General features: G+C 39.7%; 1 protein-coding gene across 19 annotated transcripts in view; it reads left to right on the top strand.

Annotated features, from left to right (window-relative positions):
- Window positions 1–26,225, top strand: part of NRXN1 (neurexin 1) — a 999,171-nt gene that overhangs the window by 542,693 nt on the left and 430,253 nt on the right. The window lies entirely within an intron of this gene.

Here is a 26,225-nt window from a genome sequence, read left to right as displayed (position 1 = left end):
GGAGGTTTAGAGCATATGATATGTAGCAGCAATGCCTCTAGGGATAGGAATTGCCCATGTTGTGCTTCTTGATAAAATAGTAAACTTCTTTATTTTCCACTAAATCTTAGAATCAATGTGTGTGTGTGTGTGTGTGTGAATCTTTTCCCTCCTGTGGTAGAGTAAAAAAAGACACAAGAAAAATAATATATGACCTCAGTGAAGTATAGCACCTGCCTAAATACACTCATGTGAGAAAAATTGCACTTGCCAGATTGCACTGATCATTTCCACATTGACACGATAAAGTGACAACTGTGCTTAAGCAGTAACCTGCCCTTTGCTGTCAGCATTTGAGTCAACTCAGAAAAAGTCCACTCTCCCCAATTCTGGTAGAGTCAGAAGGCCTTCCCAGAGCCTATCCTGGCACAGGCTGTAAGAGACGACTCATTACTTGACATTTTGGTGTAGCTGTCTCCAGTGAGTCACGTCAAATAAATCCCACCCCTAGTTTTCTCCATCCAGGACTGTTTATCAACAATCACATCAGGCAACTTGAGACGAAAAACCCTAGAGCTCCTCGATATGCAGTTAACTGCTAGCCATTCCCCGGGGAGAAGGAGGATGATCCGTTTCCTTGCACAGTAGGCAATTAGAGTCCTGGATAGAAGGACAGGAAAGTTCTTTTTGGTGTTTCTGTCTTAGATGTTAGAAGATCCGTGGTCAGTTGGTGTGATATCATACCTGACATTCTGGATCCACTCACTTGGTTGCGATGTGGATCCCCAGAAAGACTTTTCTTCTCTTTCATTGTAATAATTTTTTTTTTGATGATTGCTTTGGAATGGATATCCCCCAAAGAATTTTGAGGGGTTTTGGCAGCTTCCATTTCAAAGGATTCAAAGCATTTCATCTAGTCATGGCTTCTTGGTAACCAAAGTCTTATTAGTGGCCAAGATATCAGTGAATTAGTAATATTTCCCTGTTCATCTTTTCAGAAGAAAAATGGGCATCAAGGGCTGCCTTTACCTTAAGGTAATTAGTAACCTAATAGCATAATTTTGAGATCAAATACAGATTCTTCTTGTACGTTTTTTCTTTCTTCCCTCCTCCTCTCAACTCCACCAACCAATATTTGATATATATCATAAACACACTACACACAGAACCACATATTACTGCCACCACATGTTTTCTGACACAGAAGTTACCATAGCAGGCAAAGCTGTTTAAGCTGTTTTGTTGAATACTAAGAGATAAGTCTTCATGGAAAGAACCCAGGCACTTGCATGAGAAGAATTGTGAGGTATAAATGACACTAGATCCTTCCCTGATTGAGCATCCTCTTGGAGGGTAGGTAGTTCTGGGTTGATGGTGGTAGGGGGCAGGAAGAGGGTAGAAAGGATTAGTGTAGAGGGGACAGATGGGCACAAAAGGTTGCCTGTGATCTTGTCGATACATTGAATATTTTAAAATGCTGATTCAGTATGTGTTTATATACTTTTTTTCATGATTTTAGCAAAGAATGGTTCATTTCACTAAGTGTTGCTGGGAAGATTAGTTTGTGAACATGAAACAGGGCTTCCATATTCATATAAGAGCTTGGAAGATAGCACCCCTGTGTCATTGGCCCAGAATGGATTTGGGGAATGGAAGTCTGCTTCTGGCCACATAGTGTTGAGAGGTGTTTCCTGGTGGAGATCCTAGCTGCAGCGAGTGTTTGCCTGGCACAGAGAGAAGGGTCTGGATACGGTAGAAGGTAATTATGATTGTTATTAGAGACCGATTACTTTGGGAGTTAGAATAATCTAGTATAGCATTCTTCATCCTAGTTTTCAGATACCCTTGGGTGTCTCCAGACATCGCAAAGGGTATTACAAGACTTCCCCAGAAAAATTAATTTTACTCTGTCCTCATTTTTAAAATATTAGTGTTAAGCACCACTAAAAGAGACAGAATCCCTTATAATCAAGATCTGATGGAGATAGCAGAGAGGTGGAAAGAACCCCAGGCTGAGTGCAAAATGTTGATTCCATGCTTGGCTCAGCTACCCATCTCTCTGTCCTCTTTCAAATGAAACTAATAATCTGCCCTGAAACCCATCCAAGGTAGGATATAATAAAAATGAGGTTTTTGTTTGAAAATATGCCTTGTAACCAAAAGATTCCACAACAGTCTAAGATTATTTTCAAGTAGTAAGATCTGGATAAACAAGTCTGCATTTAATAGGCTGTGGAGTTTTTCAGTAGAATTAACAATAAGCTAGGGGTTAAGAATAAGACATCCTAATCTACACTTCTTTATCAAATATAGAGCTTTTTTTCTTTCTTTTAATATTATTATTTTTTATTGGTTTCAGAGATGAAGGGAGAGAGAGAAACATCAGTGATGAGAGAGAATCATTGATCATCTGCTTCCTGCCTGCTCCACACTGGGGAGCGAGCTTGCAACCCGGGCTGGTGCCCTGACCTCTTGGTTCTTGGGTCGACACTCAACCAATGATCCATGCCAACTGGGCCTTTTTCTTTATTTTTCACCCTTGGATAAGTCATTAACATTTTCTTGGTGTATGTGCTTTATCTGTCAAATGAGGAAGCTTAACTACATCAGTTTTTAAGTTTTTCTTATTACGTCTAAAATTCTGTTATTCTAGCAACAAAAATTGATTCTCTTAGGAAAAAATAATAAGATCTTCCAGTTGAAAAATACCAGCTTTCAAAGTTCCTCCCATTTATTTATGCAATGTCTTTCAAAGTTCCTCCCATTTATTTATGCAATGTCTTACAGTTTGATCAATATTTTTACATACATGTTTTTATTTGTTCATCATAAGCGATGATGAACAGGCAGAGCAGGAATTTTCCCCATTTTATAGGTACTTGGTGATTTATATTAAGATCCATACAGCTGGTGGGTGGCAGATCTGGAACTTGAACTGATTTCTACTTAGTCTAATGTCAGTATCTAGTATCCACCACTCTCTCCTAAATCAACAAGTTTGGGCTTTGCTGTCAGTGAAATGCCTAGTAGTTCAGATTGTTTCCATTTTGTACAATATAACCCTATAAATATAAGTACCTTACTATGTTGTTTGCATTTTGAAATAGATGCTTACATCTCTAAAGCATGGCTTGATACACCATGATTTTCATTGAGTTTTGACAGCAGATAATTTAATCTTGGTAAATACAATACTGTATCCTGACAGAGATATAAATATGTGGGCAAGCTGGGTTAGCACATTTCTTAGCACTTTTAATGCTGTTAACATTTCTGGAAAAAACAAGTCGGATCTGCTGGAAGGACTCTCTCTCTCTCTCTCTCTCATAGGAATGACTGAAAATGTTCTAAACATTCCATGATAGACAGACAGTGAAATTGTCATTGGTAACATTAATTCTATTCCAGTTCCAAGATTCCTGAACGAAACAAAGAAACTAAAATTTTTTCTGAATTCTCTAATTGGCTCTAAGGATATCCTATTTTACGGTTAAGCATAGACTTAGCCCTAGCTGGTTTGGCTCAGTGGATAGAACGTTGGCCTGCAGTCTGAAGCATCCCGGGTTAGAGTTCAGATTGGAGGCTCAATCCCCAGTAGGGGGCGTGCATGAGGCAGCGGATCAATGATACTCTCTCATCATTGATGTTTCTATCTCTCTCCCTCTCCCTTCCTCTGTGAAATACACACACACACACACACTTAGGAAGGCGATCTTCCCATTTCATTTTCTTTCTCTCAAGCCCGGCATCCATCTGGCTCACAGGAGAATGCCATTTCTGATTTGGGATGTGCCACTTGTACTCAAATTACCTCACTGTTGTTCTCTCAGGGAAAAGTATTCAGTCTTGAAAGATGCTCTGAGAAGTGGTGGTAGTTGATTCATTTGTCCATCTTCCTGGAGAAGGAAGCAGGATTGTGGGGAATGGGCTTAGATGCCAGAAACAAGGAGTAATCGGGGGGTGTGGTGGTGGTGAACATAAAATTCAGAACCTAAGTGAAACATAAATATCTCCGGGGAAGTGAAAGAGCAGCTTGTTCAGTTGCTACTTCAATTAGCAGGGTTTCGTGACCAAGAGGAAAAAGAAAAAAGTTCTACCATCTGCTTTTCTTTCTGAAACCACCTCAATATTGGGTGATTAACCTCTGCAACCTGTTCACCATTTGCATATGAAATGTTCTTTACATTTACCTCCTCCTCCCTTCCTCCTTTCCTCCCTCTCTCCACCCTCCTGCCCCCGCCCCCCAACTTGCTTTCTTTTCTTTCTCTTCCTTTCTTTGTTTCTTGGTTGTTCTTTTCTTTCTCTCCTTCCCTCCTTTCTTTATTTCTCTCTTTCTTTCTTCAATTGGTTTCTGGATGACACATTTCACTATGTTTTTGCTGCACATGACACACCCTTGAAGAAATCAGAACAGAGCTCTTTCTTCCCTCCTGCTAGCTACCTATCTTCACCTCTGGCCAAACACTTATTAGTGCATTCAGTCAACAAGCAGATATTACAGGTCTCAGTAATGTGTTTAATGCTGAGAGAATATATAGAATAGAGATTTATTTCACCAAAGAGTTTCCAAGGACATATTATGTCTTTGTTATGTAATAATGCAAAGTAATAAAAACACATGGCACAGCTGAATATAAAATACATGTACAATATACCAGTAAATGTAAGTATTTAAATGCACACTCATGCATTTAAATGTCAATATTTGCTTAAGACTGACTCACACAACTCTGTAATAGAAGACATGACTAAAAGTAGCCAAATAGGAATGGATTTCTTTTATTCCTTCATAAAAAGGTCTAGAACTAAGGGATTGGTTAATTCAGCAGTTAAATAAGTCATCAGAGACCAGAGCCTTTCCATTCTTCCATCTGACAGCTTGAGTGGGATAACTGTGTCTGCTTCCATTATAGCAGGATGGGGGAAGCTGTTCCAGGCACGCCAGGGTGTTCCCTCTCATACATCAAGTTTTATTAAGAAAGAAAAAGCTTTCTCTGAAGGTCCCCTTTGCCTTCCAGTTAACTACTTTTAGGGACTAAAGGTTTGTATGCCCCCCAAATTCCTACATAGAAACCCTAACCCCCAATTATGATGGTATTTGGAGGCGGGGCCTTTGGAAGGTAATTAGGTGTAGAGGGGGTATGAGTGGGCCCTTTTGATAGGATTAGTGTTCTCAGAATAAAAGGGGGAAACCGGTACTCTCTTTTCTTCACCATGTGATGATACAGCAAGAAGGCAGCTGACTGCCAGCCAGGAAGAGGGCTCTCACCAAACACCCAACCCTGCTTTCACCCTGATCTTAGAATTCCAAGCCTCCAGAACTATGAGATATTATCCATTATTTAAGCTACTCAGTCTGTAGTATTTTGTTATAGCAGCCTGAGCAGACCAAAATAGCCACTTATATTGACTGGTTTAGGTCAATAATGACTAAGCCACTGGAGGGAGCTCGGTGTATCTTCCCTGAATATCATGGATAAAATGGAGGTTCTACTGGTCAGAAAGAAGGGAAAAGGATAGCTGTTGGATACACAACTAACAAAACCTACCTCAAACACTGACCTGGATGATGTGAGGAATTCAGTACAAAGAGAATCAGATGAGGCCACACCTTCAAGGAGATTAAAGCAGAGTCCTGGAGACTAGTCATGGATACTGATAATCATGCACTAAAGTAATAACGGGAAGAAAAAGTACTTTAGGGAAGGGTGAATAAAACCTCTTCTGTTTTGAATAACCAGATTTAAACGAAGGGAAAGGAGAGGGTCATATAGTTTCTGTGGCAACTATTTCACTTTGTAGCATGAAGGCAGCTGTGTTCCAATAACACTTCATTATGGACAATGAAATTTGAATTTATAAAATTTTCACACGCCACAAAATGTGATTTTTTAATTTTTAATGTAAAATACTTTTAAATGTAATAAACAGCCTTAGCTCTTGTGCCCTGTTAAAAACAATCAGCGGGCTAGGCTTGGCCTGAGGGTTGTAGATGGATGATCCCTGACCTTAAGCAATGCTCAGTTTTAGGGACAGGAATGATGGAGATCATCAAATAACAATGAGCACTTCAAGAGCCTCACAAAGAACCAAGGGAGTCTATAGATGTAGTTTGGATTGGGTGACTAAGGTAGAACCTAGACCAAGAATGTCAAACTCGCAGCCTGTGGGCCGCATGCAGCCCACAAGGAAGATTTCTGCGGCCTGGCCAATATAACGGTGTAAGCAGTTATTTACAATTATGAAAGGAAATAAATCTCCTATCAGAGCCAGAATTACTGACATTCCCCTTGGGTCAGTTTTGAAAGTAATCACTGCGAACAAGATTTCCCCCGAAGTATGAAAGATAGTAGCAGAGAAGAGATGCCAAGTATCAGGAAGAAACCATTAATTTTATCATTGCTCTTGTTCTTGTTTTTTATATTATACTTTTTAAAATAAATCTGCGTTTCTATGAATATTGAAGCGTTTGGTTTTTTGCAGCCCACATAAACGTAGACCTTGTTTATTTGACCTGTGTTAGCCTTTGAGTTTGACATGCTTGACCTAGACTGTCAGAGGAAGCAAAGCATGATAATTATGACAGTGTTAAGTGCCATCAGTGGAGGGGGCCAGAAAGAATTACTTGTTTGTATTAAGTAGAGGAATCAGGGGATAGATTAAAGACACAAAGATAGAAAGGGGATAATTAATGGAAAAGACTACTTGAGGCAAGAGGGGATATGATTTGCCATGGGTACAGGGGGTGAGCCTTAAAAAATGTAGGCATCTTTGTTGACAGGAAGAGGGGAGGATGGAAGAATAGAGAATAACTGGTGAGTGGCGGTAGTGATGTGTGTATTGACAGAGCTAATACATGTCCTTGGATTCCTTTGTGAATGAGGCACAGAGTATTTTCTGAGCAAGAAGGAGAATGAGGAGGACTAAGAGCCTTGCGTATGGAGACAATTTAGAATAGTGGCTGTGGTCAATGCAAGAGTTTTAAATGAGAATAATTAAAGAGTGTCCAAATGCAATGAGGGTCCTGTTAAGAATTGGAGGGAACATTTGGGATTTAGTTCCCAGGCATATGATGTCATCAGTTTGGCTCAAATAAACTCTCATAAAAATTATCTCTAAAAAAATGAATTTGACACCCCGATCTGTAGTAGTTGATGTAATTTCAAAGATTTGGAGATGCTTTCAGCAATGTTAAAAACAAGAGAAAGAAAGAGAGAAAAAATAAAAAGAACAGAATTAAGATTGGGAATTCCCAAATCTGGCTATAAAGATATGGACAAGTTATTTCTCCAGCCTTTTCCCTTTCATAGTCACCCAGAAATGGCTTGGGCATATATAAAGCTGGGCAGTTCAATACTGTAGCTGCTAGCCACACATATTTATTTATTTATTTAAATCCATAAATGTTACCTAAATTAATATTAAAAAACAGTTACTCAATTGACTACTGAGGCTAATGCCTGTTGCATTGGGCTGCTCGGATAAAGGACATTCCCATCATTACAGATGTTCCACTGGACAGTGCTCATATAAAGAATGTCTTTCTGTCATTTTTTTTTCACTTGTACAGAAGTCAATGAGATAAAATTGAGACCACAAACAGATACTCAAAATTTGTTTTATTGTTCTCCAGCCAAGGAACCTGGAAACATTTTTAAAAAAAAATGGTTCAAAGACAAACCCATGGCTTACCCTAGGTTAAACTCTCCATCATGACTGATAGGCAAACTGACAAAAATAGAGTTCAATTGAGTGACAGTTAAAGATTTAAAATCCAAGGCATTGAAGAGAACAAAAGGAGTCACAGTATTCCTTCTGTTTCTTTTTCCTCCCACTCCAATTTTCTTTTAATGGCTGAGTCACGTAGGTGAAGTGTGTGCCACAGAGTGTATTCTGTTGTGTGAGAACAGAAAGGGCACCTGCTGAAATGCAGAACATTAATATGTAAATCAATGCAATTTTTCATAAGTATATAATGGAAGTGCTTAAGAGATAGCAAATGCAGCAGGAATTTTGATGAGTTTTTAATTTTATAGCCCTTTACCGAATCCCCATGCCCCTCTTGTCTTATTTTATTATGACCATATCAGGAGTCACAGGGATGGAGCATATCCCATGACCTCAGAAACGTGGGTTTTTCCTTTGGGAGAATGAAAACTGGTACTCAGATTCCTCAATTATTCGTTAGGTGATACTCACACACAAAATGTGTATATTTCACTAAATGCTCTTCAGTAAGACTTTTTTAAAAATCATTATTTCTTAGAAGATATTGTGCAAGTTACTCTTGATCTATTTCTCATAGATCTGTTTTTATTTTTGAAGAAAATACATTTTAAAGAATATTATCTCTTTTTTTTCTGAATAAAGAAGAATGCTGTACTTTGGACAAATTCTGTGTAGTCTGACAACCTCTCCGTGGACTAATTGTCAAAAAGTTGTGAAAGTGGTCCTCATTATAATTTTTAAATTCTAAATGTAATATTAAATAGGGAACTTTAAAATTATTTCTGAAAAAGTCACATGATACAGCTCTTGTTCTTTCTTAGAAAAATTGTGTGAAATAAGTTGAAACAAAGGTCTAAGAATGTAGACATAAAATGTTATTTAATACATCCATATTTATTTATTTACTAGAGGCCTGGTGCACAAAATTTGTGCACTGGTGGGGGGTTCCTCAGCCCAGCCTGCGCCCTCTCATAGTCCAGGAACCCTCGGGGGATGTCCGGCAGTCAGACATCCCTAGAGCTGCCATGGAGGCAGGAGAGGCTCCTGCCACCGCCACTGTGCTTGCCAGCCGTGAGCCCAACTTCTGCTGAGTGGCGCTCCCCATGTGGGAGCACACTGACCACCAGGGGGCAGGTCCTGCATTGAGTGTCTGCCCCCTGGTGGTCAGTGTGCATCATAGCAACTGGTCATTCCGCTGTTGGACTGAACCCAGCTCTCTGACATCCCCCGAGGGGTCCCGGATTGCGAGAGGGCGCAGGCCAGGCCAAGGGACCCCACGGGGCACAATCAGAGCCAGGAAGAGACACGGGAGGTTGGCCAGCCGGGGAGGGTCTGTGGAAGGGCTCCAGGGCATGTCCAGCCTGTCTTGTTTAGTCCCAATCGGCTGGACCCCAGTAGCAAGCTAACCTACCAGTCAGAGCATCTGCCCCCTGGTGGTCAGTGCACATCATAGCGAGCGGTTGAGTGGCCTTAGCATATTACACTTTGATTGGTTGAATGGCCGACCGAACACTTAGCATATTAGGCTTTTATTATATAGGATACCTAGTTCCATATTGTTCAGGCAAGCAACATACTCTGTTCACAAACATAAATATATAAGTAAGGTACTTAAAAGGTATGTGATGTTGGACAAGTTAATAATTTCCCTGAACATTTTTTTTTTTTGCTGCGTCTGTTCAAATGAGTTCAATAATAGTACCCTTCTCATTGGGTTTTTTGTCACATTAAATGAGAAGATGAATATCAATGTCTTAGCACAAGGATAAATAGGCTAAAGCAAGTTTTACTGTTATTTTGCTGGTGTTTTTCTAAAGCCCAGAGCTAATAAATGTTCAGACTCAAATCCAGCCCGGGCGTCAGCAAAGCCAGCCTTCTGCCCTGCTCTGCCGCTAGAAACACTGCCCTTCTCACCAGGTGCCCGGACCCCACTCACCGCAGGGATCTGGGCAGTTTACATGCAACCATCTTACAGGCGCGTCCTCCAGGAAAGACAAAGTTAAAAGAATATCTAACTACCTTATGGCTGAAAGCAGTTTGCAAAATAGAACCATTTAAAGTCCCTACGAAGATTCTTTTTATTTATTTATTTTTTAATTTTCTTCATTGTTGGAAGTATTACAGTGTCCCTCTTTTCCCCCTATTGAGCCCCCACATCCCACTCCCCCCGAGGCCTTCACCACACTATTGTTTGTGTCCACGATCAAAGCCTCAATTTTAAAAGTTCTTCTTAATGAAAAGGTAGCCCTAGTTTTGTTCTCAGTCACAGTTTACCTTCATTGTTCATCTTGCTAGAGCTTCTCTTGAATGACAGCAGTCTAAAGAATCTGAGGCTGGGTTCAGGGGAAGGAAGCCGCAGAACTTGGCCTGCAAAAGGAGAGAGAGACCATGCATCAGGCCCTAGTGCCCACATTTCAGAGTCTTCTGCCTCCTCCAGGGACTCCTCGTCTTTGTATTCATTTTTCAAACTTGATATTCTAAATCTCAAATTCTAAATCGAAGGCCGCTCTCTGAGGACAGGTTATTTTTTCTCAGAGCATGCAGAAGAAAGACTATCTAGAAAATGGAAATGAATAGGATGTGGGAAAATGTTATAATGTTTTTGAAGATGTCACTCTTAGCCCTTGCGATGGTGACAGCACACCAAAGGGAGGTATGGGTACCGATGGCAGCAAGGGCCGGTGGCAGCTGGCCGTCTGTCAGATTGACTTGGAGCAGATACGTGTATCATTCAGAATTTGCTGGAGCGCTCTGTGGCCTTCCTTTTGGTTTTTATGACATCAGTAGTTTGTCAGGAAGAAAGGAAGGTAATGATTAAACCACCAACTCTGTTGACATCTCCTTAAAAGGTCACCTACAGTTAGTTACAGAAATCTATGAAAACCAGTCTAATGGGTCACACATAGCTTGAGTGTATAATCAGAATAAAAAATCAGGATAGTTCTGCTGTTTCCAGATATGACAGAAAAGGTGAGAAGTATGGATTAGTTGTCAAAATGTTGGGTTGGGATTTTTCCCCCCCTCGGAATATCTATCGCATGACTTTCTCTCCCCAAATTGCATAATTACATATTGATAATTTGCCCTAGAGAAAAACACACTCAACCTTAGTCATTGTTAAATAACTTCATATATTTACAAAGTGATGGCTTCTAATTTGGACAGTGTCCCATAATTTCTTGAGAGCAATAGATTATTGAAGTTACTGTTATTAGAAAAAGGGATTCGGATGATGCCAGTGATTTAGTTAATTAGGCCAAACAGCTTGTAATTTGGAACCCACCTTCTTAGTTTGTTCGACATCACTGTCAAATTAATACTCCTTTTTTAAAAGAAGAAAGGGTAGGAGAACATAGCACATTTGACAATAAATATATTTTCTTCATATTTTAAAGTCAAAACATCCAAATGTCTCCCATTTCCCTTACATTTACATTAAATGCTGTCACTGTGCCACACAATTCCAAACATGGAGATCTTGAAGGAAGGGCTTTGAATTGAAAGAGGACCGTGTGAAACAAAGGGAGGGTATATTTTGTCATGGATGGTGCTGGCACAAGAAACAGACTCCATTTGCAATGGATCATACGACGAAAACACCTTGAGGTTGGGTGAATGTTTTCTGTTCTCTGTCCTGGGTCAGGGACTGAATTTGCAGTGGAATTTTTCAGGGCTGAATGCAACGAAAATAACCACTTCCCTCAGGGAAAAAGGAGAGAAGACTTTTACAAGACTGACCTCTAAAGAATTGGTGCATTAGATGTGGAAATGGTCCTGGTGGAACTCAGTTATGCTTCGGGAATTTCTCTCCATTCTCAAATAGATGTCATTGTGTGCTGGGATGTGTCAGTGTGGAAAATATGATATAATACACTGTGTTGCTGTAGAATTGTGCAAAGTACATGTGCTTCTGAAAAATCTGATTATGAAATACATCAAAAGTTAGGTTGACTGTAAGGAGGACTTTTGTGACATTAAGTGAATTAAGACATTTCTTGTCTTCCTCTGAAAATGCATACGAGGATAAAATGATTTTTAATTGATAAAGGTCATCTATACCACAAGGCTAGATGGGCAGGTCATTCACCTGCACAATCTCCTGTAGTGGCAGTAACAAAAACACAGTTGGTGGCATCCATGCCCCTTTATGCTGTAGCACTGAGAGATATCCCAGAAAGTTAGTCTCCTAAGCTTCTCCACTAAAAAAAAGTGAAATTTGAAATTTCCACAATATATTTTAGAAAATCAAGAAAGGCAGAATTAGTTTTCACGAAGCGCATGACTCATATGCTTCCAATAATACCATTTTATTTCGGGTAATTCACAAAAGCTGTAGGTGCAAACAGTTACCTATTGAGAGGATTTTAAAATGCCCCTGCAACAAGTATCATGGGAAGATGCACACAGAGGGTGGGATGTGATAAGGATGTCCACCGTGGGGCATGCCCAGTGTGCCTCCTTTTCTGTAGCCTGCATTGTCTGTTGTTGAAGAACAGGAGTAGCATCACATCCAAGGGACTCCAGGAAAGAATAGAGCTTCTTGGAGAGGTGAGCGGGTTTGGCAACAGCGCCCTGTCAGGGGTCACCTGTGACAGCAACCGCTCTTCATCTCAGAGGCCTCGTGCTTCTCTGCAAATGCTTAGATCAAACTCCCACCGAAGAAAAAGGTGGCCGATGTATCCCAGGGAGCCAACCAAGGCATTTTAACAAAGAAAAACAAAGCCTGCAACAGAAAGTGTTTTGGATTCAACATCACACACTTAACCTTAATTTTCAAAGATCAAACTGCATATAATTCTGGCTTCATTCTGGCCTTTAATATCAAGTGATTATTTGCCTCTCCTATCCCTACCTCTGCCTGCCTCCAAAGCTTTCCAAAGAAGCGGGGGATGGCCATTAAGATACATAATAACTTGCAGATTATAAAGCCAGCAGCTAGACAGCTGTAAGACAGGAAGCTTGCTAGTTGAAATGCATGTTAATAATTTAAACAAGCCATTAGGTGAAACTGCTCAAGATCGCCAGACATGTAGGTTAAATGAAGGCTTGTCTTCCCAGGCAAGAAGGCAAGATGTTTACTGAGATAGAACAAAAAGGTGTTTGTTCCAGTATAAAGTCGTAGCTTCCCAGTTGTTATGAGAAACTACCAGCATCTCACAGAAGCGCTCATGTGTTAGGGTTGCATCTCAGGGTCCTGACAGAATATTTTAAAGCTAATTATTTCTATCACAAAAGAGCTCAGGAGGCAGCGGCATGTTCATCATTGGAGTTTGGCATTTTTTAATTTTTTTCTAGAAAAGTGCATGATATGGCCTCAAGTGGTGGTATAAATTACAGCCTGTTTCCCAGCCAGACATTCCTTATCGCTCAGACCCAGTCTCTTGTTTCTGAATAGTTAGGAAGCTTTAAATCAATGAGCAGATCCCCTATTGTTACTAAAGAGTAGAATGAAGAACTTCAGTGAATTAATAAGAGGGGTGTCTCTTTTTTAAAACATAAATATATAATGCAATGGGAAACAACTGGACTTTATTGGCATTAACCTGTAAATTACCAGTTTATATAATACCAGGCAGCAATTTAGAATCAAAGCAAAGGAGGAGGAGCCTCGGATACAAGCCCGTGAGGCAGGCTTTATTACAGATATGAATCCAGATCTTAAGCTCATTAGAGATGGGTAGTAACTTTCTGCACAAAGCTTAGCTTGGAAATAGGCATTGTATAAAGTGCTAATAGAAGTTATCTGGTTAATTAAATCAGATAGTGCTAATGCTGTTGTATATGAAGGACACATTCTTTTTTAAAAATATATATTTTATTGATTTTTTTACAGAGAGGAAGGGAGAGGGACAGAGAGTTAGAAACATCGATGAGAGAGAAACATCCGTCAGCTGCCTCCTACACACCCCCTACTGGGGATGTGCCCACAACCAAGGTACATGCCCTTGACCAGAATCAAACCCGGGACCCTTCAGTCCGCAGGCCGTTTAGTGTCACAGATACTCAGAGCTGGCGTCGCCAGGACTACTTTGTCCTTGATTGTCCAGGAGCTGCTGTTGGACAGACCCTTCTCTTCCCTTCCCTTGTCATTTACAGTCTCCCTAGCCCCTGCACTCAGCCAGGCAACTGGAATCAAACAGAGTGATTTCCAGCCCGCACCAGTGTCAGAGGTCCTGGTCCCAGGAGCAAGTACCTTCTTAACTGACTTGCAAGGATTTTCTTTCTTTCTTTTCTTTTTTTTTTTTTTCTATTTTGCTTCTTTCTCAGTGTTTCTATTCTTTTTTGGTACAAGGCAAATATCTTGTCACTCTTTTGCTTAAAGAGTAGAATGAAAGACATCAATGAAAACAGACGAATTTTATTTTTCTTTATTTTTATAGTTTCACTTTTCTCCAGAAAAATAATCAGCTTAGTGATAATATATTTCTCTTATTAAAACATTTTATCTTTGTTTTTACTCTAGGCCAGTGGTCGGCAAACTCATTAGTCAACAGAGCCAAATATCAACAGTACAACGATTGAAATTTCTCTTGAGAGCCAAAGTTTTTAAACTTAAACTTCTTCTAACGCCACTTCTTCAAAATAGACTCTCCCAGGCCGTGGTATTTTGTGGAAGAGCCACACTCAAGGGGCCAAAGAGCCGCATGTGGCTTGCGAGCCGCAGTTTGCCTACCACGGCTCTAGGCTATAGTTGGAATACATGGGCACATAAACTTGTATTTTGAGGGGAAATCATGTCAAATATTATGTTACTCTTTGTGCAGGTATAGTTTCAGAACCACACATTTGAATTGTACAATTTTTAAAAGTGGGTATCACTAAATAATGTATTGTCTCATAAATTATACATTTTTATTTTGTAGCTGACAAGTTAAATGGGATGTTTCTCATTATCATTCACTTAAAGTCAAATGTCCTAGCCCAAATAAGCTCCTTTGAGAATATGGGTCAGGGAGAATTCATCATGTGAAGTGTTCTTAATTTGAAAGCATATGTAAAGGAAAGTTAGATGAGGAGCTCAAATTAGAGAAGCATAGAGAATATATCCATACAATGCCTCCAAAGAATTTGATTACTTAATTCTTTTTTCAACAGTGGTTATTGACTAGTAAGTTGGTCACACCACATCATTTGTGTTTTGCTTGAATTGCCTGTTTTATTGGGGTGGGAGGCGGGGGTTAGGAAATAGGTTAAAGTTATAATGCTGATCTCTTCGTGATGAATTATGCATCTTGCATGGCTGACTAGTTTGTTACTTTTTAACTTGCACTATTCACTTCTTTAGCTACAAAACCCACTGAATTACTCTTGTCTAGGAGTCCAGATATGCTAGTGCACATGGGTGATGTCATCCTGGAGGCAATCAACATAGTTCAGTGGTTTCGAAGATAAATTGAAACTTGCTAATTATATGCATCTTGTGAAAACTCAGATTAAAAAGAGACAGCCATATGCAAATTAGATACATGCAGCCCAACTGAATTATACTGTTTCATGTCTGTGCTTTCTAAATAAGAGACAAGGTAGCCATACAGAGGATTCTTTTGAATCTTCTGACAAGCATGATTTATGGTGTTCCTAGGATGAATTCATTGCGTGATAGGCAACAGAAAGGCTTTACTTTCCCACTGATCTAATATTGCATGAATTTATATTATAATGTAGCTCTGTTTAAGAAAGTGAAGGGAGGGGAGAATGGATGTTAATTATATCTTACCAAAATGTACTACGGTGTTTGAAATTGAAAATTGCTCTTTTAGCATGTAAAGTGGAAAACCATAATTAATTGCTTTTCTTATGAGACACACCATGGTGAACTTTGAAGAAATGCAGCGTATTACAGTGTCGGAGTAAAAGCCCTTTGACATTGTGAACACCCAGAGAAAAGAAAAAAACAACAAAAACAAAAACGCACACAGAAAAACAGACGTCCCTGCTTTTGACATAAATCAGAGTAAAGTGCCTTTGCCATCTAACAACCAGGGTCTCGTAAAAGATATCTGAATGAGACTGGTAAGCCAGAGGGATAGAACAATGCCACAAACAAGCAGCAAACAAACACCACATCACCTGCTGGACTAGGGTGACCAGCCACTGAACCATGCTGCTGGGAGCAATCCAAATGTACTCCTGTTGAACTGATGCTAACCATTCATTGTACTACCTTTTACCATCATTAGTGTCCCTTTGTATGATAAATGATGATTGACATAATAACGATTCACCGAAGCAAAATAGGGACCACGCTTAGATGGTGGAGCATTCTTACTAGTCCTGTACTTTGATTTATGAGTTCCTGCTCAAGGAAAGTTGTGTGGGTTGCGTGTGTTCTTTATCAAACAAAGCAGGAACCTGATCCTTAGGGTATTCTTAACTGAGATACCGCACATGGTCAACTCAGTCCCAAAAATAAATGAGAGAGAGATCATGGGTAAAGGGAATTCATCTACATTTGTTTCTTCATTGGCCAACGTCAGGGAAATACAAACACTCCAGCAACAACAGTAAAAACCAACAATGACTTTGCAACCTAAACCACCCATGATTTTGTATTTTGTTTTTGTTGTCATGGATACCTGCTATACCTCTGCTCTTTTTAGTGTTAATAGCGTCATTTGTTTCTCTTCCTTCTTCTAGCTCCGTTATTGTAGAAGGATGAGAATTCTGTCTGCTGTTTGGACTACCTGACACCCCCCCCCCCCGCCCCAATCTTCTTATCTTCTTTATCTCTTCTCTCTCACTCTTTAATATAGGTTCTGATCACACAGGTAATACTGGCCTGATGACTTGTTCTATTTCACCAGTGCATTCAGATCTGTTTCGTTCCATTCAAAATGTTAACTGGGATACAGGGGCGGGCTGTTTTAGTGTTATTTATACAAAATAAAGTTGAGACTTCAAAAAGAAGCATATTACCTTAACCATGACATTTTCTAAGCATTCTCAAAAGAACACGTAATAGGAGGAGATACAAATAGATGTTCTCTGTAGTTTCTGTGGCTGAGCATTATTTTTTTCACCTGTGTATTTTATAAGGAATAAAATTTAAGAGTTTTCCAACTTATTCAAGCTATGGCATCTCTGTAGTTTTTTAAAACGTATCTTTCCTTCCTCACTCCCTTTCTTCTTTCCTTTCCATGCAAATACAATAAAAAAAAAAAAAATTGGACAAAAACGCAATGGGATACCCAGAACGACAGCAGTATACTACAAGTCAATAGCAGTTACTTGGACAGTAATGGCACTTACACTATTAGCAGAAAGCACTTGTAGTAATCGGCCAGGGTGAATCTAATGAGATTCCAGGGCAGGGTCCAGTTGATGCAGGCATGAATTGCTGTGTGTGAAAGTTTAGCCAAGCAGTCAGGCTATCACATGTTTTATCTACAAATAGATATTCCAGGCCCCAAACCCATTACGGAATCTGAAAGATGTTTCTGCTTGCCTGAATCTCTTTCAGATATAGTATTTATTCAAGCCTAGGGTTTACTACCTGAAGCAGGGTTAGTTTTACACCTCTATTTCAAACCTGGGAGGAATTGATCAAGGGTGGACATCTGATTTCTAGGCATGACCCTAAGATCATGGGGATCCTTCATCAATGACAACCTTGGTGCAAATCGACACCCCATTAATTGTGCACTTTAACTTTATTTACAGACTTGACTTGGAAACAGTCAAAGGAGAATTTAAAGTCTTTTGCAACAAATATGATAAAAAATGTGAGAAATGTCAGAAATATGACAAAACCTAGTCACTTAAATATGAAACATAGGATAAACTATTGATGCCTTTATATGTGTTCATGGATGTATTCCAAGCAGATTAATGAATTTGCTACATATATTGTAACTGCTTTGTGATTATATAAACCTAAATATTTATATATATGTTCTGATTACACATGTAAGACTGGCCTGATGACTTATTCTGTTTCACCAGTGCATTATATATGTCTTGGCCTATATTTTAGAGTAGTATCTATATCACAACATATAAGTTGATCATGGAGTACAATTATCATTGATTACCCTTGGTCATTTGGATGAATTTGTTCTACTGGGTGAATTTCAAAGGGAGTTTACCTGTATAATGACCCACTTACCTTAAATGACACTTGTTAATGACAATTATAAAATCAAAAAGAGAAAAGAATGATTAAATGATCAAGCTGATTAAAATGCTCTGGGCTTTCTGGAAAGGCACTAATCAAAGTATCTCTGCACTATTTACCAACTGCCTGCCAAATCACTTTCTCAGGTGCCTTATTCTTGTCAGACATTTCATAAAATGTTTTGGAGGTCTGACCATTGATAAAGGTGTAGTGCACATTTATAATCTGCAGTCTGTAAAATAAAACGGGTATATAATAGGGAAGACAGCAGGGAGGGGAGATTGTGTGTTGAGGAATGAATCTGAACCTCATTCTGGAAGATACTTGTTGGGCAGGCATATTTCAAAATTGCCCATCCAAGCCTCAATGGAGATACCTGTGGCTTTTAAGGTAAATAAGAGGTATGCATTCAGTGGCCCAAGACCGGGATCCTCTCGCCTCCTCGCATCCCATCAATTACTGGTTCATCTCCCCAATAACTCTAGAATGCAAGAGGAGAAATCCATGTTTTTCTCTTCTCCATCTTCTCTCCTGGTTCGGCTCATCATCACAGTGCCCTCCCAAATAGACTCCTGAAGCAGCCAGTCATCTTTCTAAAATGTCATTTCATTTTCCTACTGACAACGGCCCAGTCCCTGGCCTGCCACCTGGCCTTCAGGATGGCCCCTCTTTACTTGACCCACAAGGCGATCATCTCTAGCCTTTTTACCTTGCTAACCCCACCTATGTCTCACTCCTCTTTATACTCCACCTTCCTTTTTACTCCCCCGAACGTCTTATAGTATCTTGGATAGTCCCTGCTTCAAACTTTGCACATTATTTTCTCAGCATGTTTCTCCGTTTCTTTAATCTTGACTCACTTTCCAGGCCTCGATTCAGAATTTTGCGGCCTCAAGAAAGTCTTGCCTGCCTCCTCCCCAGTGTGCAGGTCATGTGCCCCCCTTTGTACTTCCAAAGTAATTTTGCTCATCTTTAGAATTGTGATTGCTAGGTTCCTTGTTGAGCCAGCAGCCTCTGTGTGAGAAGGAGTTTGTCTTCTGAACAGAGCATGATGCGAAACCCCATCGCCAAGCACAGGGCCAGTTCCTGGGAGAAAGCAGAGTGGTGTTCTCCTTAGGACCAAGCAGAACACCAGGATTTTAGAAATTGTCCACAATCACGGATGGCTTCTTTCTCTAGACTAGGGTCATTTATGCTTTCTTTTAACATTAACAGGGAATCGGAAGTTTTAGTTTAACAAGAGGCACAGTGACAAAAAAAGAAAAAAAAGTTTTTCTGCTGCCCCTTTATTCTCTACTCACTAGAATATTACACAGCATTTAGATATTTCCACATCCCAGCCAACTCCCTGTGTGTGAAATCTCTTTCGTTTCAAATGTCAAAGCAGATAAGGAACACACATCCCCCTCTTTTAAATTCTTCTCTTTGGGGTCGGGGTCGGGGTGGGAAAGCAGGCAGATGCAGAGGAAACTGCCCACAACTGGGCTTCTGCTTGGAAGCAAGCATGGTTCTGGACCTTGATTGGAGGCCGAAATGAAATTGAATCATCGTCTCTTTCTTCAGTTAAGATGGATTCAATGGGCAGGCTTCTGTGCATTCTATTTTTTATTTTATTTTTATGTTTTTATTTCTTTAGAGAGAGAGGAAGGGAAGGAGAAATATCAACTGACTGCCTCCTGCATGCCACCTACAGGGAATCGAGCCCGCAACCTTTCGGTGCACGGGAGTACGCCGAACGCACTGAGCCACATCTGCTGGGCTCTCTGCGCACTTTAGATGTAACAGTGAAAAGCAAGCTGTTGATTTTTTTTTTGAATTAAGATTGCAAAATGAATCTTTGTAAGCATTACAAATCCAATTCATTACAGTAATGCCACAATGTAGCTTTCTGAGAAAGTTGCCTACGTATCTTAATAATGGAAGGTTATTACACTTATTTTGATATTTTTCCTAAAAAAAGGAGAGAAAATAAAAATCATTACCTTTATAGTGAATGAAAGAGGGATCAGATCTGTAAGGGGGTATTTGGGAAGGTCACCTGGGACAAATAGAGGGAACTCAACTTCTTTAAGCAGGTGCAGAGCCCAGTCTTCACATCAGTGCTTCCAGCCTTCTTGCAATGTCTTCCAATCTTTCCCTCTTTCTGTCTTCCTCCTGTCTCCCTCCCCTGTTAATTCAGTTTCCTCAGTGAGGCCTTTACTGATGACCTTATTAAAATTTACTCATTTCTACCATTTCCAAATCTCTCTATTTCTCTACTGACTAATTTTCCACCATAGAATGCAGTACCACCCAGTGTACTACAGAGCTTATTTATTCTGTTTATTGTTCTTTAAAATATTTTATTGATTTTTTACAGAGAGGAAGGGAGAGGGATAGAGAGTTAGAAACATGGATGAGAGAGAAACATCGATCAGCTGCTCCCTGCACACTCCCTACTGGGGATTGAGCCTGCAACCAAGGTACATGCCCTCGACCGGAATCAAACCCGGGACCTTTCAGTCCATGGCCCGACACGCTATCCACTGAGCCAAACCAGTCAGGGCTATTCTGTTTATTGTTTATCTCCCTTCACTGGAATGTCAACTTTGAGGGCAAGCATTGTTGACCATATCGTTCCCTATAGTGTCCCAGTGCTTAGGACAGGGCAACCATACAGAGCGGGGCATTAATAGGTTAACAGGTGTTCATATAAAAAATAATACAATAATCCTTACAAATAAAAGCCTAAGTGGTTGTCATGCCATGATGCCCTCATGCTGTCACAAGATGGCTATGCGCACAGCGGGCACACGCAGGTGGGTGGGGATGGGCTTGACGCTGCGTGCACAGCATGGAGTCTGCCTGGGAGTCCCGCCTCCATGAGGTGAGGCCTGCCTGGGGGTCCCCTGACTCCACACGGTGAGGCCTGCCTGGGTGTCCTGGAGGTCCTGGGGGTCCCACCTCCTGACTCCACGTGACACAGAAGCGGAACCCCTGGCTCCGGAATTACCTCTTTGGGCCAACCATCGAGGAGCCCTGGATGGGTGGGCTGGGCCTACCTCTTTGGGGCAATTGATTGCGGGGCTCCCGCACTGTGACAGGGCACAGGCCAGGCTGGAGACCCCCCCCCCAAATGCATGAATTTTGTGCACCGGGCCTCTAGTCTCTATATATAGAAGCCTAAGTGACCACACAACTGGCCAACTGGTCGCTATGATGCACACTGACCACCATGGGGCAGACACTCAACACAGGAGTTGTCCCCTGGTGATCAGTGTGCTCCCACAGCCAACCTCCCACGCTGGCCAACCTTCTGCAGTTCCCTCCCCCCCCCCCCAACCGCCAGCTGGCTAACCTCCCACAGTCCCTCCCCTCCAACCCCCCACCGATTGCTGGCCAGGCTGAGGGACCCCACCCATGCATGAATTTGTGCACTGGGCCTCTAGTTAATAAATAAAAAATGCAAGAATAAACTCTGTATTTCACATACTCACAACTATAAACCTACTTTTGCCCTACCTTATATATTTTTTTAATATATTTTATTGATTTTTTACAGAGAGGAAGAGAGAGGGATAGAGAGTTAGAAACATCGATGAGAAACATCGATCAGCTGCCTCTTGCACACCCCAAACTGGGGATGTGCCTGCAACCAAGGTACATGCCCTTGACCGGAATCGAACCTGGGACCCTTGAGTCTGCAGGCCGACGATCTATCCACTGAGCCAAACCGGTTTCGGCCTAAACAAATTTTTATGCAATGACTAAATTAACTTTAGTATGATTGGCCTACAGTTGTCTGACTCACATTTGTCCCATCTAAAGCCTTTCAATTCTATGTCCATTGTAAATTTACTTTATTCTTACCTCAGAAACAAATATTTCAAACAATGTTTATGTGCTATACTCCTTTCATTACTTTTCAGCTTCTCTATTTTGCTAATATCTGTGGCCTGTAAAAAAAAAAAAAAGATAAAAAGAGGCAAAGATATACACAGGTAGATACAGAGGTAAAGATATGCAAATACTTTCAATCAAGTGTGCATGCATCCAACACACACCTTACTAAGCTCCACTTTCCCAAAAAACTGACCTAAGGAAATCAGAAGCATTTTATTCAAAATTTTATTTTTAATATTGTTGACTACTAACAATTACTCATAAAAATAGGAGTATAGGATTTGAAAGTCATTCACCGTGATGAAGCTAACAAGCTCCTACAAATTGTGTCTTTATTTAGATAATTTGGCATATCACATTGTGAAGGGTCTGTGTCATGAGATCTTTTTTAATTATGGCAAAATGGGAAATTTAACTCTGAGTGATGAAATATGTGTCCTAGAGTCAGTATTTATAACTATTTTATGTTTAGCTAATTATAGTTAGACATATAGTTTTGCTCACTAGCTGATTTCATGTTAGAATGTATAAAATCTTGTCATTAAAACAAATGTCAATAGCAGGTGAGACACACCCATGTCTAATATCCTACACTCCTGTAGTGAGACTATAGCCTAACATGCAATGGATGTGAAGAATCAATTCCCATTATTATCCATGCTTCTTCAGGACATTCTCAGAACCTCTGTAGTGCATGCTAGACACGTTGGAGCAAATGATATCTTCATCACAGCTTTGGGTAGTCACATTATGAAATAGCTGGTTTCAACCAATCCATAATACACTTTGTCAATCTAGTGAGGTGAAAACATAATGATTAAATTCCATGAGAGCCATGAAGCACACATTCCTTACACTGTAACCTCTGGATTCTGGTTGCTAAATTTTATAGAAATAAGTTAATTGAAGAGGAAAATAGAGTAATCTTATAAGTTAAAAATAACTTTAATTATAATTTAATTTTTAAAATGTGAACTTCCTTGTTATTCTGATTATATATAAGGACTTCCTGTTAATAATTATTATCTTCTTTTTTTAATTTTAAGAAACACTAAAATTCATTTTGTACTCCTCGTTTCTAGAAAGTTATCTGTCACTTAAATTTTGTGTCATTGTCTGTTAATCCCTCCTGGAGAACCATGTTCAAGGTGTCTGCTCTACTTTTAGTTATGAAGTGATGAGAAATATTAACAATAATAACATTTTAGTGCAAATAATTTCTGGCATATATAAGCTTCAGAATTTAATAGTATGTACTTTGCTTAAGTTCACCACAGGCTGTCTTCACAATTTTTACAGTTTATTGATACATCTGGTGTTATTAACATTCATGTTATATAATCAACATATTTTAAAAATAATATTTATTAAAATTCAAAATCTAATTCAATGATTATATAACCTTGAACGTGCTCTTTTTGAAATGGTAATGGTATACATTGAATTTTTCTTTTAAGCGAGCCATTTAATAATTTTCTGAATGGCCCTGGCTGGTTTGGCTTAGTGGATAGAGCGTCAGCTTGAGGACTGAAGGGTCCCGGGTTTGATTCCAGTCAAGGGCACATGCCTAAGTTGCGGGCTCGATCCCCAGTAGGGGAGCATGCATGAGGTGGCTGGTCGGTGATTCTCTCCCATCATTGATGTTTCTATCTCTCTCTCCCTCTTCCCTTCCTCTCTGAAATGAATAAAAATATATTTAAAAAAAAATAATTTTCTGAATGACTTTCTATACTTTTAGAGCAATTATAATTTATAATGTAAGTCAAAGGGTAAATCACTGTCTAAATCCTTAAGATTTTTGCCCAAGATAATACTCAAGAATTATATATGTGTGTGTGTGTATGTTTTATTTTTTTTAAACTTTCTAAAAATTGATTTTTGAAAAAGGAATAGAGAGAGAAACATCAAGGTGAGAGAGAAACATCAATCAATTGTCTCCTGCACACACCCCTACCAGGGATCAAACCCACCAGGGATCCAACCAACTGAGCCACACCATCCAGGGCATATATTTATGCTTAAAAATCCCTGTGTGCCGGGGGGTCTCTGTATCTAGAAGCGTTCAGGAATCTGGAGAAGGGGCTGTGTGTAAATTAATAAAGAGACTAAACATAAAATATAAATTTGGAATACATGGGGGAGCCAGAGGAGACCTAGCTTCAGTATCCAAGCTCTCCGAATCTCTGGACCCTAGTTTTTTATTAACACAAATTGCCCCAAGGCAAAGCAGATATACATATCAAAGGTTAAGGTTTGGTATATAGTAGGCATTGTCAGGCTGGGGGAACTGCCTTCTGCTGCTCAGCTGTTTGGCCAGCAGCAGGTAATAACATGTAGATTGAAATGCCCTCAGCTGTCTGGTAACAGGCAATAATATATGCATCTTTTTCAGGTTTAGGGAAATTCTTTTGGCCATTCTAGCAGGCAACAATATGATTCAGCCCTGCTGAATATAGAAGCCCTTCAACCTTTTGAGGACTTCTTGCATTTATTATGACATGCTGGAATTAGCTTCTAGGACCTGTTGTTGTTTTTTTCCAACAAAATACTTATAAAAAGCAAGTTATATATGTCACATATCTGCATTCTTGATCATTTTTTTAAAATATATTTTATTGATTTTTTTTACAGAGAGGAAGGGAGAGGGATAGAGAGTTAGAAACATCGATGAGAGAGAAACATCAATCTGCACACCCCCTACTGGGAATGTGCCCGCAACCAAGATACATGCCCTTGACCGGAATCGAACCTGGGACCCTTCAGTCTGCAGGCCAATGCTCTATCCACTGAGCCAAACCAGTTAGGGCCTGATCATTTTTTGAGAAAATTAGAAAATATTCTTTGATCATTATTATTAATGCTCTAATTCTTATAATTATTACATTTAGATCAAATCTTTAGCTTAACATAAAATTTCTTAAGCAAAAACAAATACTTCAATGATATGTTCCTAAAATAAGTAAACTAGATTTTATAAATAGTAAATAAATACTCTATTACATTAATATTAAAAACCTTGTTTTGTTTTTTTTCTTATTTATAAATTAGAAACCTGGTGGCTAAAATTTCAGTGTTTTTACAGTCATCAGTAGTTGTCCTGGCATGTAATCCTTATAATTGCATATGTGCATGAATATGTATTTTTAAATGGGAAATGAAGGTGTGTCTTTCTAAGCATCTTTTTTAAAAATGCCAAATATATGATTCAATTCAGTTTCCATAAAGGGAAACATGCAAATGACTGTCGTTTAGTGCAGATATAACTTAACACAGTTTAGGCAGTTAAATCAATATTCTAAATAATTCATTTAAGCCAGGACTCGCTTCCTTCTCTTTTGGTCCAGAGACCAAGAACAAAACGATAAAGCGATGAAGGTGTCCTGTGATCTCTCTTCAAAGTGTGGGGTGGCACTAAAGAAAGGTGGCCTATCTCAGCAGATCCATAGGGCTGTCCACTTAGGTTCAACATCTCTCTTTGACAAGATCAATAGGCCCGTCTAAAACGGCCTCCTGTCATTATCCCTTTCTAATAGTTTCTTTCTGAAATGTTTGCAAGTTAGCATGGACAGCAGTAAACATTTTACTCTGGTATTCTTTCTTTTTTTCATTCATTCATTAATTCCTTCATTTTACTGACTACATACCATGCATGGGGCTGGCTCTTGTGAGAGAAGAATGAGTGTGTGACTAGTTCTTGCCTCCAGGTACAAAAATAGTTCATAATAGCTGGTAGGATATGACACATGCCCTTAGAAAACATAAGCAGTAGGAATCAGAAGAGGAGGAAAGCACCATAGGCTAGGGAGCAGAGAAAGCTTTGGGGAGGAAGTGAATTCCAGCCAGATCTTGAAGTTCTATGAAGAGTTGGAAGAAAAGAGAGTAATTTGGAGAGATACCCTAGCTTTTCCTTTGTTCTATCCTCAGTGCCTGGCAGAGGCCTTAAAAACTGCTTGTTAAATAAGAGAATAAGATTGTGAAGCTCCAGCACCCTTGCCTGGATGTGGGGTAGAGGGAGAAAGAGAGAAGGGCGGTGCCGGGAGGACATAGACATCAATGTCTCAGGAGAAAAGGGTTCATGCAGGGAAGGTCACGTGAGGCTGGAGATCTATGGAATTTATTGTTTCAGGTCTTATTTTAGGTCTTTGATCCACTTTGAGTTAATTTTCTGTATGGGACAAACAGTAGTCTAGTTTCATTCTTTTGCATATGGCCTTCCAGTGTTTCCTGTACCATTTATTGAAGAGGCTTTCTTTTCTGTATGTTTTGGCTCCTTTATCAAAAATGACTTGCCCATATACAGAAAAAGTTAAGAACCATATGGGTTTACTCACATGTGGGATATAAAACTGAAAGCAACAAATGAACAAATAAAAACTCAGACACAAGAAACAGTGTTGTGGTGGGGGAGTAGGAGAGGGTAAAGGGGGTCAAATATAAGGTGACAGAATAAGATGTGACTTTGGTGAGCACAAATGTAATATGAAGATCATGTGCTATAGAATGGTACACTTGAAACCTATGT

Source organism: Eptesicus fuscus, chromosome 16 (genome assembly GCF_027574615.1).
Source record: "Eptesicus fuscus isolate TK198812 chromosome 16, DD_ASM_mEF_20220401, whole genome shotgun sequence".
Lineage (NCBI taxonomy): Eukaryota > Metazoa > Chordata > Mammalia > Chiroptera > Vespertilionidae > Eptesicus > Eptesicus fuscus.
The sequence above is the reverse complement of the archived record's forward strand: the minus strand, read 5'-3'. Positions and strand labels throughout refer to the sequence as shown.